Source organism: Sebastes fasciatus, chromosome 18 (genome assembly GCF_043250625.1).
Source record: "Sebastes fasciatus isolate fSebFas1 chromosome 18, fSebFas1.pri, whole genome shotgun sequence".
Lineage (NCBI taxonomy): Eukaryota > Metazoa > Chordata > Actinopteri > Perciformes > Sebastidae > Sebastes > Sebastes fasciatus.
In genome coordinates, this window is record NC_133812.1 from 6,170,075 (window position 1) to 6,185,388 (window position 15,314).

Here is a 15,314-nt window from a genome sequence, read left to right on the forward strand (position 1 = left end):
AAGGCCACGCCCCCCTACACACACATGCACGAGCATTGCCGCATCATAACTACTTCACAGACACAGAGAGGACCTCAACTCAACAACGCTACCTCCTGACAAGTAACCGCAGCAGTGCTACTGCAGGGCTGAGTATTCTCTTCCATTCTCCAGTAAACTTGCGGCGGCGACGCGCTTTGAGTTCAGGCTGGTGCACGCCAAGGGTAGAGTACGAGCAGGGAGGCAGGGAGGCATCTGATTGGTTCTTTCCAAGCGGACCGCGAGGCAGTGATTGGTAGACGTTTTTACAGGATTACAGCAGCTACAGATGACGGATCTTTTCTGGACCTTTTTCAGAGCTCATCAGTAACGGATCGCTGTCGGGGGGTAAAGACCATTTCAACCAATATAACAAATAGTGTAGACTCGAGAACATCATCAACCCTGCCTTTAAATTAGTAGCTTTGGGATTACACTTTATTTACATTTTGTATTTCAGAAAAGGTCAAACAATTATATTGTTCTTCAGACTGGACATAAAGATCATTTTACAGGCAGTGGCGCTGCATATGATGTCACTTTATAAGACTTTATAAGTTGACGCACCATACACAAGTTTGTTTTAGCGGCGGGAAGTGAATCAAATACGTATCTGAATTTGGTGAAAAAGTTTGAACTTGAACCAAAAATGTGCGTTTAGCTCAAAGCTGTCGGACTTCAATTCATGAATGTAAAGAGTAGGACTGTCAAAGTTAACGCGATAATAATTATATAATAATATATATATAATATAATTATAGTTAACGATCCCATGAACGCAAATTTGTAATCCATGAGTACCGAACGTGTCCTACTAGCTTGTCGAGAAGGAGGCTAAATAATACTCCAAACTTACACTATGTGTTGTGTTATGTGCAACATTCATTCATTCATTATTCGTAACCGCTGGAGCCGATATGTGTGCAACAACAAACTGTTAAAATAACATACATTATATTATAGCATTACTAATAATTACCAAACATTATCATTTAGTTGTTTGTTAAAAGTAAATGAACTTTTAACTAAGTTTAATTAACTATTAATTTACCATTTATAAATGCTTATTATTACCAGAAAAACTGAGAGGCACAAATTTTAGTCGATGGTGTGTGCTATTGTGTCTTTGATTTCCTGTTTGCGATGGCGATAAGGATAATAATTCTGTTTATGTGTTTGTATGTTATCTGCGGGTCTTTGTTTGGCATGTTAAACATCTGTGCTTGGTGACGGCAGCCCTCTTTAATCTCGCCGTGCGACGCGTCTTCACTTTGAATGTGCCGTTATTGCTTCTATTAAGGAGATGAATGAAAAAGGGAAATAGGCCTGAGGGAAACTTATTGGGCCTCGGTTGTTCATATCTCTGTCAGAGGCTAGATGAGATGCACCAAATGAAAACCCCAGCCCCGATATTTCTCTTTGATCTGTGAACGCCTCGGGTGCACCCGCGTCCCGCAATTGAGAGATTAATATGTCTGTCATCATTATCATTAACTGAGTTAGAGGGATAGAAGATCGCCGGCTCTGTAGACTCTCTTTTTCAGCACATTATGTTGATTTCTTTCAAGATGATGATAAAACAAACAGAGCGTGAGACTGAGTTCGTGTGAACAGCAGAGAATTATAAAGGGAGATGGCAAAGTTTGCAAAGACCACAATAAACACCATTTGTCTTCATAGCTGCAGGTAAAAAATGAAGTTCAGCTAAAAGGCGATGAGGCTCATCGGAACGCACACACACACACACACACACACACACACACACTCAAGCGTCTTGCCCCAGATCATAAACACTGTGCACTGAACCATTTTTTAACCCAAATGTCATTTAGATTTATTTTATGCTGCGAATATGAAGAAACCTGATCATTATATAGCACTGTGTCTCTTACTGTGCACACCACAGTATAAAGTGGCTCAGGGCGATTAATGCAGTGCTCGGCTTCCTGCCTGCTCACACTGGATCGGGGGGGAACAAAATCATGTCTTGGATTTGGGCACACGCGGTGATGGATTGCTCTGCTGTTTGAATGCAAGGTGGCACACATTAACATTTGTACTGTTTTTAAAAACATGCAGTGGTATTTCCATAAATGCAATCAAACCGCAGACGCTCTCGCATGGTGTCGTGGGGTTTGCTGGAGTCAGCATGTCTGCCGGTCTTGCACCGAGCTGATTCAATACCACGTCACACTGTGGTGTCTGTCACGCTCGGTGTTGAGGAAAGGCTGTGATAGCTGGTGGCGTTTTTTTGCATCAGCAAGCAAAGTATAGCTGCCGCTGTCGTCTGAAGACACGTGCCGCTCAAAAGCAGGAGCAACGCTGTCGCGGCGCACAAGCGTTCCCAAGTGCCTATTTTTCAGGGTGCAACGGCTGCGCCTTGAGATAAACGTAGTCCAACTTTTGGAACGCGCACCACATGTGACGAGGAACAAACCAATCACTGCTGGCAGATATCTTTCTTTTCTTCTGTCTGTGTAAATATGTTGAAGTTGATCATTTTAGTGAAGGGCTACCCAGAGCTTTACGATCTGTCCCCACGGACAATATTTGAATTATACAATAGTATTATATTATTTAAAAACGGTCCCTTTGCAATGTCAGGTGCAACCTGCCTCCGCGCCCCCTCGAAAGCTGGCACAAGAGTAGGCGCCCAGCGCGCCTCGCGTTTTCCAGGTGGTAAAAGAAGAGGCATGTGTCCAAGGCCTTAGTGGACAAAGCCGTCGCTGACTGCAGCATTATTATTAGCATTGTTATGCTCTTAGTAGGAGCAAGTGTCGTAATGCAACACATTTTCAACTCATCAAATACAGACGCTTGGTCAGTGGCCCTACGCTTCAAACTATGACGCTCTATGTAGCCCTCTAGCGTCAGTTTTGGATGTGTCCGAGACCCCGTGTCAGTTACAACTAGTTATATGGATAGTGTCTTTTCAACGTAAACTTCCAACATAGGTTTACTTAGTTTTTAGGTTTACCTGGTTAGATTTAGGCAACAAAACTACTTGGTTAGGCTTAAGAAAAGATCGTGGTTTGGGGTTAAAATAAGTACGTTTGCCACGGCGGGAGCAGGGATCGCCATCCCTCCAGCGAGCAGTAAGCGGCGAGGGATGCTGTTAAGTGACATCTTCACCAAGTTTCCAAGCTGATCTAGAGCTGGTCGCCTCGTACCACCACAGAGGAAATACACCCGGTGAGGGCCGGGCAAGCATCATCAGTGTATCCCCGAACACCGTGCAACAACGGTAACCGCGACTACCGCGGCAACCCTATTTCCCTCCCATCGGAAGAACGACAGCTATCACAACCCCTAAAAGCTAGAATGAGGCAGCAAATTTCCTTTGATCAACTATATTGCACTGATAAGACATGAAATGATCTTGAAATAGAATATTTGATATCAATAGACAGATGATAGAAGCAAGGATAGATATGAAGCTACAGTCCTCAATCCAGTCGACATGTGCATGAGAACACAAACCGAGGCTAACCGTCACATGCACGCAGACATCTGAGGTCACCAGTTGAACGTATTATTGAATTTTTGTCCCGTGACACCTGTGCGCCGGTATAAATGAGATTCCTTTAATCTAACAATTACCTTCGCTGCATGGGTCCATTAATATATGGTCATGGTATTTGGAGGTAAATGTCCTGCTGTGGTTTATTAAAACCTCTATTACCTGCTTCACTGTGGGCTACAGAGGGCTGAGCAGCCATCTGTGGCCCGCCCGCCCGCTCAGCTCGCCGCTTTCTGCTGCTGATCTGGACTGAAGCCGCCACAGAGAGGGGGGGATTAGTAAACAGGGAGAAGAGAGAGAGAAACGAGGGAGGAGAGAGCCGCTAATATTCAGCGGCGTGAGTTGCCTGTAGTGCAGAGTCTGCTTTTTGAGGCCTACTGACATTATCAAATGGATTGACATTTCAAATATTTGCAGTGCTCAGCGGGTCCAAATGTGGTATAAGTGAACCATGGGCCTCCTCCTCGCCGCCCCAGCAAGCCATGCATGGCCATTTCATCACAAGCACAGAAATGAGATCCAACAGCCCCTCTTGCTTCCCAGACCTTTACAGTGCAGACAATGCAATCTGAAGAGCAGGTACTTTCCTCTAAACAGGCCATTGCCCTGCACCGACTGCAATAGCTTAAGTGCAAGAGGTGCATTTTGAAGCGCAAGCACTGAATGATTAATTTAGGTCAGAGTGCTAAAGCGGCGTGTGTACGCTATCTCCTTTTAGCTCCGGCAGATATTCCTCATGTGCGCCCCGAACATCTGCGCCCCGTTTGAGGTGACAATGTAGCACTAATCCACACAACCTTGGAACGAGGCTGCAGTAATGACAGCAAAGCCTGCGGTGTGTTTCCCCATCTTAAAGCTTGTACAACAAAAAAAAAACGACACACGCTGTCAGAACCACCTTAGAGTATACGAGCGCTGTGAAACTAATTTTGCCAAAACAGATTAAGCACCATGAGTGAATCTGTCCCAGTTCACCCGCATGAAAAGACATCTTTGGCAAAGATATTAAAAGAAAGCTCGAAATCCAGATAAGAGCAAGACAAGTGAGTTGCCTCGCTTGTGTAACACTCAAACGGAACACAAGAGAGCCGCTGATTGAGGCGTCTAAAATGAAAATGTTTTTTTGTTCTAAAGTTAGCTCAACGCCGTCGCGTCTGTTGTCAGATAATATGAGAATAAAAACGGCGCTCGTGGCTGCGGCTGTCGCTCTGATGAGTTTTACGTGCCGTTTTCATTCCGTGACTTCACTTTTTAATTTGTCTCTGGGGCTCTCCAGCATGAGACCATTTAACAGACCATGTGGTAACGGTTCTATATTCGCTCCGTTTCTTCGTTTTTTACACGTTGAAGAAGAAAAACGTTTCCACCTTAGAAAGAAGAGAGTACTGCTCACCTACCTCACCATGTCAACTTGGTACCGCTGTGACAAAAAGGTGATGGCAGCACTAACCCATATTTTGGAGGAGTCTGCACTTTATTCACCAAAGCATGTCAGCATGTGGCCTTCATCAGGGTTTAAAGGGTAGGCTTGAAATGTTTCAAATCTATTGTAATACAACACTCAAATATCATGAGAATGTCCTCATTCCTGCTCTGCATACTGGCCTTGAAGTGATATCTTTCAGATCCTTATTGTCTCAGTGCTCTCCTGGTGGCTAATTAAACAGATCCTTTTTCCCTCATTTGTGACATCAATCAACTCTACACTTTAGTATGAAAATGGTAGCAGCATAATAAATTTACAAATACATGTGCATTTTAGATTTTAGCGTCTTTTCGGAACTCACCTGCAACTCGCATCCCCCCCCTGTTGAACTCGACATGGAACTAACATCCCCTGGAGGCCAAAGGTGTTTGTGCGCAAGGACAAATAGTCGTACATGGAATAAAACACAAAGTTTAGCCCTTATATTGGGCATATACATGATGGCATATTGTGTTTAGAATAATAACACTTTTCAGTAACACATTTTGTCAACACCATCAACTTTTCCTCGAAATCACCGTCCCCCCTAAGATTACGTTTTCACGTTTGGAAAAGGGCCGAATTAAAGTCACGTTGTGACTCGGCGTCTATCGAACTTATTGGCCGCGACGCAGGTCGAGGAAATGTTTGCTGGGCTAACATAAAGGAGGTTGCATTGACTTGAAGCTCTATTCAGTAAAAATTAAAATTAGGAAAAAAGGTAAATTCTAAACTTATCATGATGTGTTGAAATGAGATATGTTTTCACAGCAACATGAAATAGATATTAGAGAGGGAATTATGACCCGTTTAACTTCCTAACACTAGCTCTAAGCAGTTTATAATACACCATTAAAACTATACTAAAGCCGAGATTTTTTCTTTTTAATCAAAGCAAATTAGGGCTGGCATTCGATTAAAAGAGTTCATCCTGATTAATCACAAATTAATCAAATTTTGTATTCGTTCAAATTTTACATTAAATGGAGTTTTGTCAAGTATCTAACACTCTTATCAACATGGGAGTGGGCAAATATGCTGCTTTATGCAAATGTATGTATATATTCATTTTTGGAAATCAATTCACAACACAAAACAATGATAGATATTGTCCAGAAACCCTCACAGGTACTGCATTTAGCATAAAAAATATGCTCAAATCATTACATGGCAAACTGCAGCCCAACAGGCAACAACAGCTGTCAGTGTGTCAGTGTGCTGACTTGACTATGACTTGCCCCAAATTGCATGTGATTATCATTAAGTGGGCATGTCTGTAAAGGGGAGACTCGTGGGTACCCATAGAACCCATTTTCATTCACTGATCTGGAGGTCAGAGTTCAGGGGACCCCTTTGAAAATGGCCATGCCAGTTTTTCCTAGCTAACATTTAGCACAGGTTTGGAGTGTAATTTATCCTCATTCGTGACAAGCTAGTATGGCATGGTTAGTATCAATGGATTCATTAGGTTTTATAATTTAATATGATGCCACTACCTTTACTCTAACTTTAGAACTCAGCCCGCTACAAACGAAACTAATTGCGTTAATGCGTTAAAGAAATTAGTGGCGTTGAAATTAATTTGAGTTAACGCATTATTATGATGTTAACTTAGAGACAGCCCTAAAGCAAATATTTAAATAAAACTACATCATGAATTTCCTAATTATTTGAATTTTGTGTTTAATGCAAATAACCACTATATATGACAAAGTAAAAGGATAACATTTAACATTTTTGACGGTTTACACTGACTTTGGGACTGTTGGTGAAAAAAGTTAGTCTGGCTTCTTGTTGTCAATTATAGTTCTTAGAAAGAAAATCTGAATCGGCCAAAATTTAAGTTGGTAGTTCAGACTTGGATCGGAATCGGCCAAGAAAATTACAATCGGTGCATCTCTCTAATGGTTACATGTTTTTTTTCCTTTAACAGATCTTAATCAAAGCTCTCACGACAGAGCAGTCAGACCACTGTGTGCCAATTAATCCTCTATTCCTTTAAGTTAAGAGAGGCTCTTTTGCCAGCAATGGCAAAGAGGTTTTCATCTTCCCTCGCCTCCACCTTTTGCTGTTTGTGGTTGATTTAATGCAACCTGTAATCACCTCTGGGGCTGCACACTGGAGAAGAGAGGAAGGAGGAGTGAAACAGAGAGAGATAGAGATAGAAAGAAGAAAGTGTGTGTGAGTGAAAGTAAGTGAAATAGCACTCTAGTCATCAGGACACTGACTCACACTCACATTATTACACCATGTTCCAATGAATAAATCAAGGCATAGCCTGGTCCAAAAAACAACAGAGCGCAGAGGAATCCATGCACGTATTCGTCCTTCACTTCTACTGTTGCTCTGCGAGAAGGAGTCTTGCACAATTAATGCAATAATGTGAAATTAAACACCTTTACCCTGAGTGCTCATCTTTGACTAATGCATAAATTGGCATTTTGGTGCTGAATGAGACCCGGAGGTGTAATGGCTTGGATGGGGTTGATGATAGAGATTAGTCTTAACAGCAGGCAGGCATGGTCGGATCAGGCCTGGTCAAGGAGAAGCTCATCGTTAAATGCCGCCTCTGGTTTCCAAATGTCCTGCATTGTACATTTAAATGCTCCTAATGAGGATCCTTAAAGAGTGAGACGGCGTTATCTCCTCCCTCAGAGGCGCCGCTGTCTCGTTGTTCACGTTTTTGCCTGGCATGAGAGAAATCCATCAAATCTGTTACCCCCCCTCCCGCCTCCCCCTGGCTGTGGTATACAATTAAAATACTCCAAGACTCCGCGTGTGATTTATTCAGGAAATAAATGAGCCGTGCAGAGCAACACCTGAAAACAATTACAGCCAAGACTCAGAGCGTAGTGATAGTGATATCTGCGCGGTGGCAAGGTGGGGCTCCGCAGTTCACCCCGGAGCATTCTTTCTTTTATTAATTTCTCTCTTTTATTTTGCTACTTTCAGGTCTTATGAAACATGATTAATATATCACAGAAGGCTGCAAACTAACAGGAAGCCAGACTGCTGCTTCTTATGCATGTGTTCATCTTAAAATAAAAAAAGAAATGGAATGTAATGCCAGTTTCTCTGCCTGAATGTTGTAGTAGACGTGAAGAGAGTTCTGTTTTAGCTCAGATGGAGAATATACATTATACACAGAGTTAAAAGGTCCATGTGAGAAATTAAGAAACAAAGTTAGAGGTCAGTCAGGAACAGTGTGTAGCATTTAGGGGGATCTATTGGCAGAAATGGAATATAATATTAATAACTATGTTTTTTTTCAGTGTATAATCACCTGAAAATAAGAATTGTGGTGTTTTCGTTATCTTAGAATGAGCCGTTTATATCAACACAGGGAGCGGGTCCCCTCTCCGCCATGTTTCTACAGTAGCCCAGAATGGACGAACCAAACACTGGCTCTAGAGAGGGGCATTTTCACGTCGGCCACCGTAGTTCTCCTACACGCTTGGCACACGGGAGAAGTTTCAGATGGTTGCAATCTGCAACCTCACCGCTATTCAATGATAACCTTTCAGCATATTGTAATTCAAGTGTTCTGAGAGATAACTAGACTTCTGCTCCTCCTCATGGCTCTGTTTTCAGGCTTTAGAAAATCTAGACCGTGACGGGAGACTTTGACCAATCACAGGTCATTTCAGAGAGAGAGTTGGCTGTTCTTTCAACAGAGGCAGCTGTCAATCACTCAGATTATTACAGAATATTGATTCATATTTGATCAGCGCTGCCTAGTTTAACTGTTTGATCGGAGTTTGCGAGTGATTGACAGCTGCTCAGAGACGGCAAGGCTCCAGGTCAGCTCTGATTGGTTGTTTTCCTCCCGTCTGTGAAATCTTGCAGATAGGAGCACCGGAGGACACCAGAGGAACATTATTCAGATGACCTGTCTCATGTCACTACTGATCAAATATGAATCAATATTATGTTACTGTAATGCCTATTTCTCACTTCAAATGTTTTCAGAATCATCTTGTAGTGTACTGTTTAGCTATAAAATGAGAAAGTTTGTGACGCCGCCGCCATTGTGAAATCTGGTAAAGTAACGCCAAGTTCTGGTCACATGATCGGAGCACAGCCAATAGAAATGCTCTCTCAATGAAATGACCTGCGATTGGTCAAAGTCTAGATTTTCTAAAGCCTGAAAACAAAGCCATGAGGAGGTGCAGAAGTCAAGTTTTCTCTCATTACAACATGCTGAAAGGTTATTATGGAATTTTTGCCCAACGATGCCAAAAATATACTGCCTACTGCCACATTAACTTCAGATTACTAGATTTTTCTTCAGAGCTTTCAGCCACATCAAGACTTTAAAGGTAGAGTGTGTAGGATTTGGCGGCATCTAGTGGTGTGGTTGCAGATTGCAACCACCTGAATACCCTTCTGCTCACTCCCCCACTCCCTTTCCAAAACCGTGGTAACGTTGTTCGCCTCGCTCAGAGGTCATCCTCACCATAATAACACTACTTTAGGAGCAACAAAAGTCAGGCGGCGGCTGGCAGTACCACGGTTTTACACTCTGCGGCTCACATTACTGCAGTTTCACAAGCGTGTCCGAGAACTACGGTGGCCTTCAGGTAACGTAAAAGCGAGTCAGTGCTTGGTTTGTCCGTTCTGGGCTACTGTAGAAACCTAACAATCTTATTATCAGCTGATTATACACTAATGAAAACATAGTTCTGAATATCATATTCCATTTCTGCTAATAGATCCCCCTGAAATGTTGCACACTGGACCTTTAAACAACTAGAAGAAGAAGAAGCAGCATTAATAATTCAGCCCATGAACCTCCCACTGATCTCCGTCACCCACTCGTACTGTAAATCTGAGCTGATACCTCATGAGTGTGGCGGCAGCAGGCCTGGCAGTGGCACTTGTGTAATCACAGAGGGTCCAGCGGGCAAATCTTCAGGCACCCATTCGTTAGCTGACTCAGCAGCAGTTTGGACAGGAAGCTGGCAGATTGGTCGGTTGATCTGGGGGGGTAAGCAATGAGGCGACCGAAGAGAAAGTAGGAGAGTGTCTCCTCCGTGATTAAAGGCTGGAGCTCCTGACATGCATGATAGCCCCGTGACTCCCGTGACCCCGGCCCAGGAGAGATAAACTGATGGCCGTCCTTCTTCTTCTTCTCCTCTGCCCCGTCCTCGGCTGCGGCCGTAACTCACCGGCCCTCTGGTGAAACCTTTTTAACAACTTCCCTCCAGCCTCTGCACCCCATCCCGACAGCATCACTCACTGGACTGGATTGCAGAGGTGTGCAGGACGCTATATGAAAAGAAAAAAGAGAAACAAAAGAAGCAGAGGTTTTGTATTGATTGCGGTGGGTAGACCTGCAGTGAACAGAATATAGATACAAAGGTTCTACTCAGACAGCATTGCTGATGAAATAGAAATCCTCACAGAGGTGATATGATAAAAGAGGAGAACAAATGAAGTCTGCTCAGAAGGTGATTTAGTATCATTTATTGAACTCGTACACGGACGTGCAAAAGGTTTACACACTGAAGGAGGGTTTACTGTGCACGTAATGCCTCATGCATATCTGTCAAGGCTTGTCATTAATTCAGATGCAGTTCGGGAAATTAATTACACTGTAAATGTTGATCAACACAAACGACCACTGTCTCAGGTATAGGCCGTCAGGAAGCCATTCATCACCTAGTCCTCAGCTGCCCAGCCCAGTGATCAGGCCCACACATCATTACTGCTCTGCAGCTGATTCCTTGTGGTCTGCTATATGATGATCTGTATGTAAATGATGTCATGTTGTATATGATATGCAAGTAATGTGGTAGGGTATAAGATATGTAGCGTTATATGAGGTGTGATATGGCTGGGAAAGCCCTTGAGATATTTTGCAGCCCAGTCGCCAGGAAAACGTGTTGGCATCGTACCTTTCTGTAAACCACGGATACGCTGAATGTCAACGTTTTTGCATTTGGTCAGAGCAAGTGACATAGAATATCGAGTGGCTGTTATTGGAAGTTGCGTGATATAATGAGTATAACGAGCGAGAAAGTCCTCTAAGGACGGGTGGGAGGGGTGGTGGATGGGTCCAACAAACACAGGACTTTTACCCAGGAGAGCGCTGTTTGTGTCCCGTGTGAAACCAAGCCCCCGAGAAGAGCTCCTGGCTTTGAAGCAAATTTTCGCAGTGGCCAAACGGTTGTACTACAACTTCCGTGTTCAAATTACATTGGGAAAGATATGCCTGTAAATCAGGGGATATTTCTTTTTGAGGTAAGGCAACTTCCCAGTACGAACACTTGAATAGCCCTTCTTTAAATCATTAGGTCCTAAAAGTTGGACATAAATAGCTGAATCCAGAGATATTTCCCTTCCTCGTTCATGTGAATGAGACCCAGACCGAGGCTGGAGCGAGGGCTGGGAGGCGGAGTTAAAGGAAACGCTACTGCGCCTGCTCTAAGGGCCCAATGGATGAGGAAGATCGCCGAATGATCCGTGTACTTTATCTCTCGGCAGTCGAGCCATTTTGGATTCATGCGCCACTGAGCAACTCTCATAGGAATGAACGGGCGCCTCCAACCCTGTATCCAGTTCTATTTATACATCTTTTTGTGAAACCTTAACCATGTACATACATAAGGTTACGCATGTTGCGTAAGAAAGTCCGCTGAGGGCGGTTATTTATTTACACCGGTTACATTGTTACATTATTATTTTAACACATACCATAATGTTTTTTTATTTTTTAACCTTAACCAAGTAACCTAAACCTAACCAATCGTTTCACAACGTTAAGCATGTGGCATTGTGCGTTTCTGCAAGCATAATAAAAGGCTGACAGGAAGCGTATTTTTGTGTTCAGAAACATCGACATTCAACGTATCCCGTGGTTTGCAGAAACGTACTTTTTTTTCTGGCGACTGGGTTGCATTTTGGAGACATAATTGCTGCCTCGCTATCTTCACTGGTAAGGTTTTTTCCAAAAACACGAAGTCTAATACTCGTATGGAGAACACTGCAGTGATGGTCATCAAGAAATTCAGCACAGTTTCAACACAAAACTCCCCCTAAGTTTGTGTATAACAAAGAAGACAGCTCCCAGTAGAACTGAGGAGTTGGGGAGGACAAATTGAACTCTTCTTCCTTTCTTTTCTCCAAATTTTCCTTCTCATAACTTTTATCTCTTAACAGTGTCAGAATGTCAGGTCAGCAAATTTGGATTTACATTAACTTTGGTTGAAAAATCAGGGCAGTGCGCACAGCTCAGGCAGCCAGTGTATATACAGTATATACAATATATATATATATATATATATATATATAGTATTCTGTCCTACTCCGTTAGCACCAGAGCTTGCCAGTAAGTCATACTACTTCTTTCAAAGGTATTACTTTACCGAGACTATTTTCCTGTGAATTGCTGTGGCGACCTAAGTTAATACTTTAACTTTCATTTCAGTGGGATTACAGAGAAAAACACCCCTGGGCAATGTAATGATACCTGTGCTTTGAAGCAAAGCATTTGTATGTGTTTTTGACATTTGCACCTGTCAAGAAGACCGATTTAAGCACATTGGAGAACAAAGTACAGACATTTAAATGCATGAAAAAGAAGTTCGCTCTTGTAAAGTAAAGAAAAAAAATAGTCAGTTTAAAGCTCCCTGCAGTCGATGTATGAGCCCCGCACCTTGGTCCCATCCAAGAGGAACGCAGCGATGATTGAATAATGCATTATATTTTGGAGAGGGGAGAGAGGAATGGACCGGTCTCCATACGCTGACAAGTAGAACGTATGAAGAGGCACATTTAAGGAGAGTGAGAGCCGGAGCTTAAGTATCGGTTCACATTCTCCTACCGGGGCCCATAATTCCCCTGGAAATGGAGGCCGGGGCTCGTGGAAATGGATCACATCGCCGTTGTTTGCTCATTAGACGGAGGGGAATTGAGCACAATGTTAACAACCACATCACCTTGCTCCTGTGTGGTTTTTTTAAAGACATTGTTTATGCAGCAGACATTTATTTTGGGTGGTAAGAGTGAGGGGAGGATGATCCATCATGGGCCGCAGTTAATAAAATTACAGTTCACACAGGCTCGTACATCCCCCTTGATTCATCGCCGGCTGCCAGCGGCTTCCTGCCACACCCTATCAGTCTTTGCTACTGAAAAGTCTGAGAGAGACTTTGGGGAAATCAAAGGCAAAAAACAGTAATGGGATTTTGATTAGCGAACGCTTTGCAGTACGCTTCCCCCGTGATGTGTGACAGTTGTAAATGAGCGCCCATCTCCTGCCCGAAGGCGACGGGCGGAAGGCGGGAGCGACTGACCGGGAGTGGGCCGAGGTGGCCTGGCTGGCGTTCAGTGCCCGCCATCATGGTGAGGACAGAGGGGAAGATGGGCGAGGAGCAGACGGAGGCAGCTGCTGCAGCCTAGGGGTGACCTACAGGAGGGAATAGCACATCTGTAACAGCTGACAGGCCAATAAGGGCCCGACGTCCCATTATCATCAGCAGCAGGAGGACGCGGCGCGGCAGGACGTCTGCACAGAATCACACTCAGGCTGGATTTCATCTGACGTGAGCAGCGGGGCGACCGCCGTGCAGCTGGCAATTAGTTCACCTGGTGATTCTCTCAAAACCTCCTTTTCCTGCACTAATAAATGTATCATGAACATGATCATATCTGTGGCCCCATGTTATTTGCAAAGAGCAGCAATTAGCAACAAAATACAGAAGCATAAAACTGCCATTAGTCTCTCACTCAACGTCACGATCCGTTTGATAATAATGGGCAGGGGCGAGGGATGTTAAAAGCACCATAATGGCAACAGCAGCATTTGTTATGAGCCGTAATGGCAGCAATTGTCTCGTACGAAAATGAGACATGTAAATCAAGAATAAACAACAAAATGATGGAGAGGAGGGATATTAGTCAGCTCCACTGAACATAATGATCTTATATCTCTAAAAAATGTCACTATCTTGCTCTCTGATTAGTTTGAGAACTGAATATGGTGCACTGTTTATGGAAAGAGATGTTACAGAGTTGTTTGTATGTAATACGTCAATGCTGTGGGCACCACAAACAAAACTCCACTCACCTCCATTGTATTGGGGTGGAGCAGGAAACAGAAATTTCCAAATGTGGTCAAATAAAAACCAAATCTATTTGTATGACTTAAAGGTCCAGTGTGTAGGATCTGGCGGTATCTAGCGGTGAGGTGAGGAGGAGGTGTGCCTCTGGTGTCCTCCGGTGTTCCTAATGGCATCTGCAAGATTTCACAGACCGGAGGAAAACAACCAATCAGAGCCGAGCTGGAGCCTGCCTCGCAAACTCTGATCAAACGGTCAAACTAGGCAGCACTGATCAAATATGAATCAATATTCTGTTACTGTAATGCCTATTTTTAAATGTACCGTTTGGCTGTAAAATGAGAAAGTTTGTGACCCGGCAGCCATGTTGAGATCAGTTGAGGAAATACCAAGCACCGCCCATCAGCTGTAGCAAACTTTCTCATCTTATGGCTAAACCGTACACTACAAGATGTTTCTGAAAACATCTGAGGAGAGAAATAGGCATTACATTAACAGAATATTGATTCATATTTCATATTCATATCAGCGCTGCCTAGTTTGACCATTTGGTCGGAGTTCGCGAGTGATTGACAGCTGCCTCCGTTGAATGAACAGCCAATTGGAACGCTCTCTCTCTCTGAAATGACCTGTGATTGGTCAAAGTCTCCCATCACAGGCTTTTTAAAGCCTGAAAACAGAGCCATGAGGAGGTGCATACTGTAGCACTCGCTCATAGCAGAAAGTGCCACTATCATCATCCTGAGATATTAGAGAAGAACTGTGTTTAAGAGGAGGTGAACGCGGTGGGAAAGAGGAGCCAGGCAGCTCCATTTATAGTCTCATTACTGGAGTGAGTCTCTGTTTCGCTCTCAGAGATGGCTGGAAACGGCTCCCAGCCTCTCTACACTCACTATGCACCGAAGCGTGGCGGAGTGGCCGACTGCCAGCGCCGGGAACGTGTCGACGCAGACGAATGACGACGCTTTGTTCTCTCCGTGTGTGTGAAGTTCGGTCGCCACACAAGTAGAGAAAGAGAGGGAGTTTATGAGAGCTAAAGGGGCTTACAAAGCACTGCCGAGGCTGGCCAGGTTGCTTCCTGTACTGTTACTGATCAGTAACAGTATTCTGCTGCTGAAAGAGAAGAAGAGTAGAGGCGGGTGGGGGGGCAGCCACCACCACCACAAATCAATATGATAAAAGCAGATGAATAGATTTCCGATTCAAACACTCCCACAGTAGCTCTGCTAATGACCCGGAGGGCTGTAAT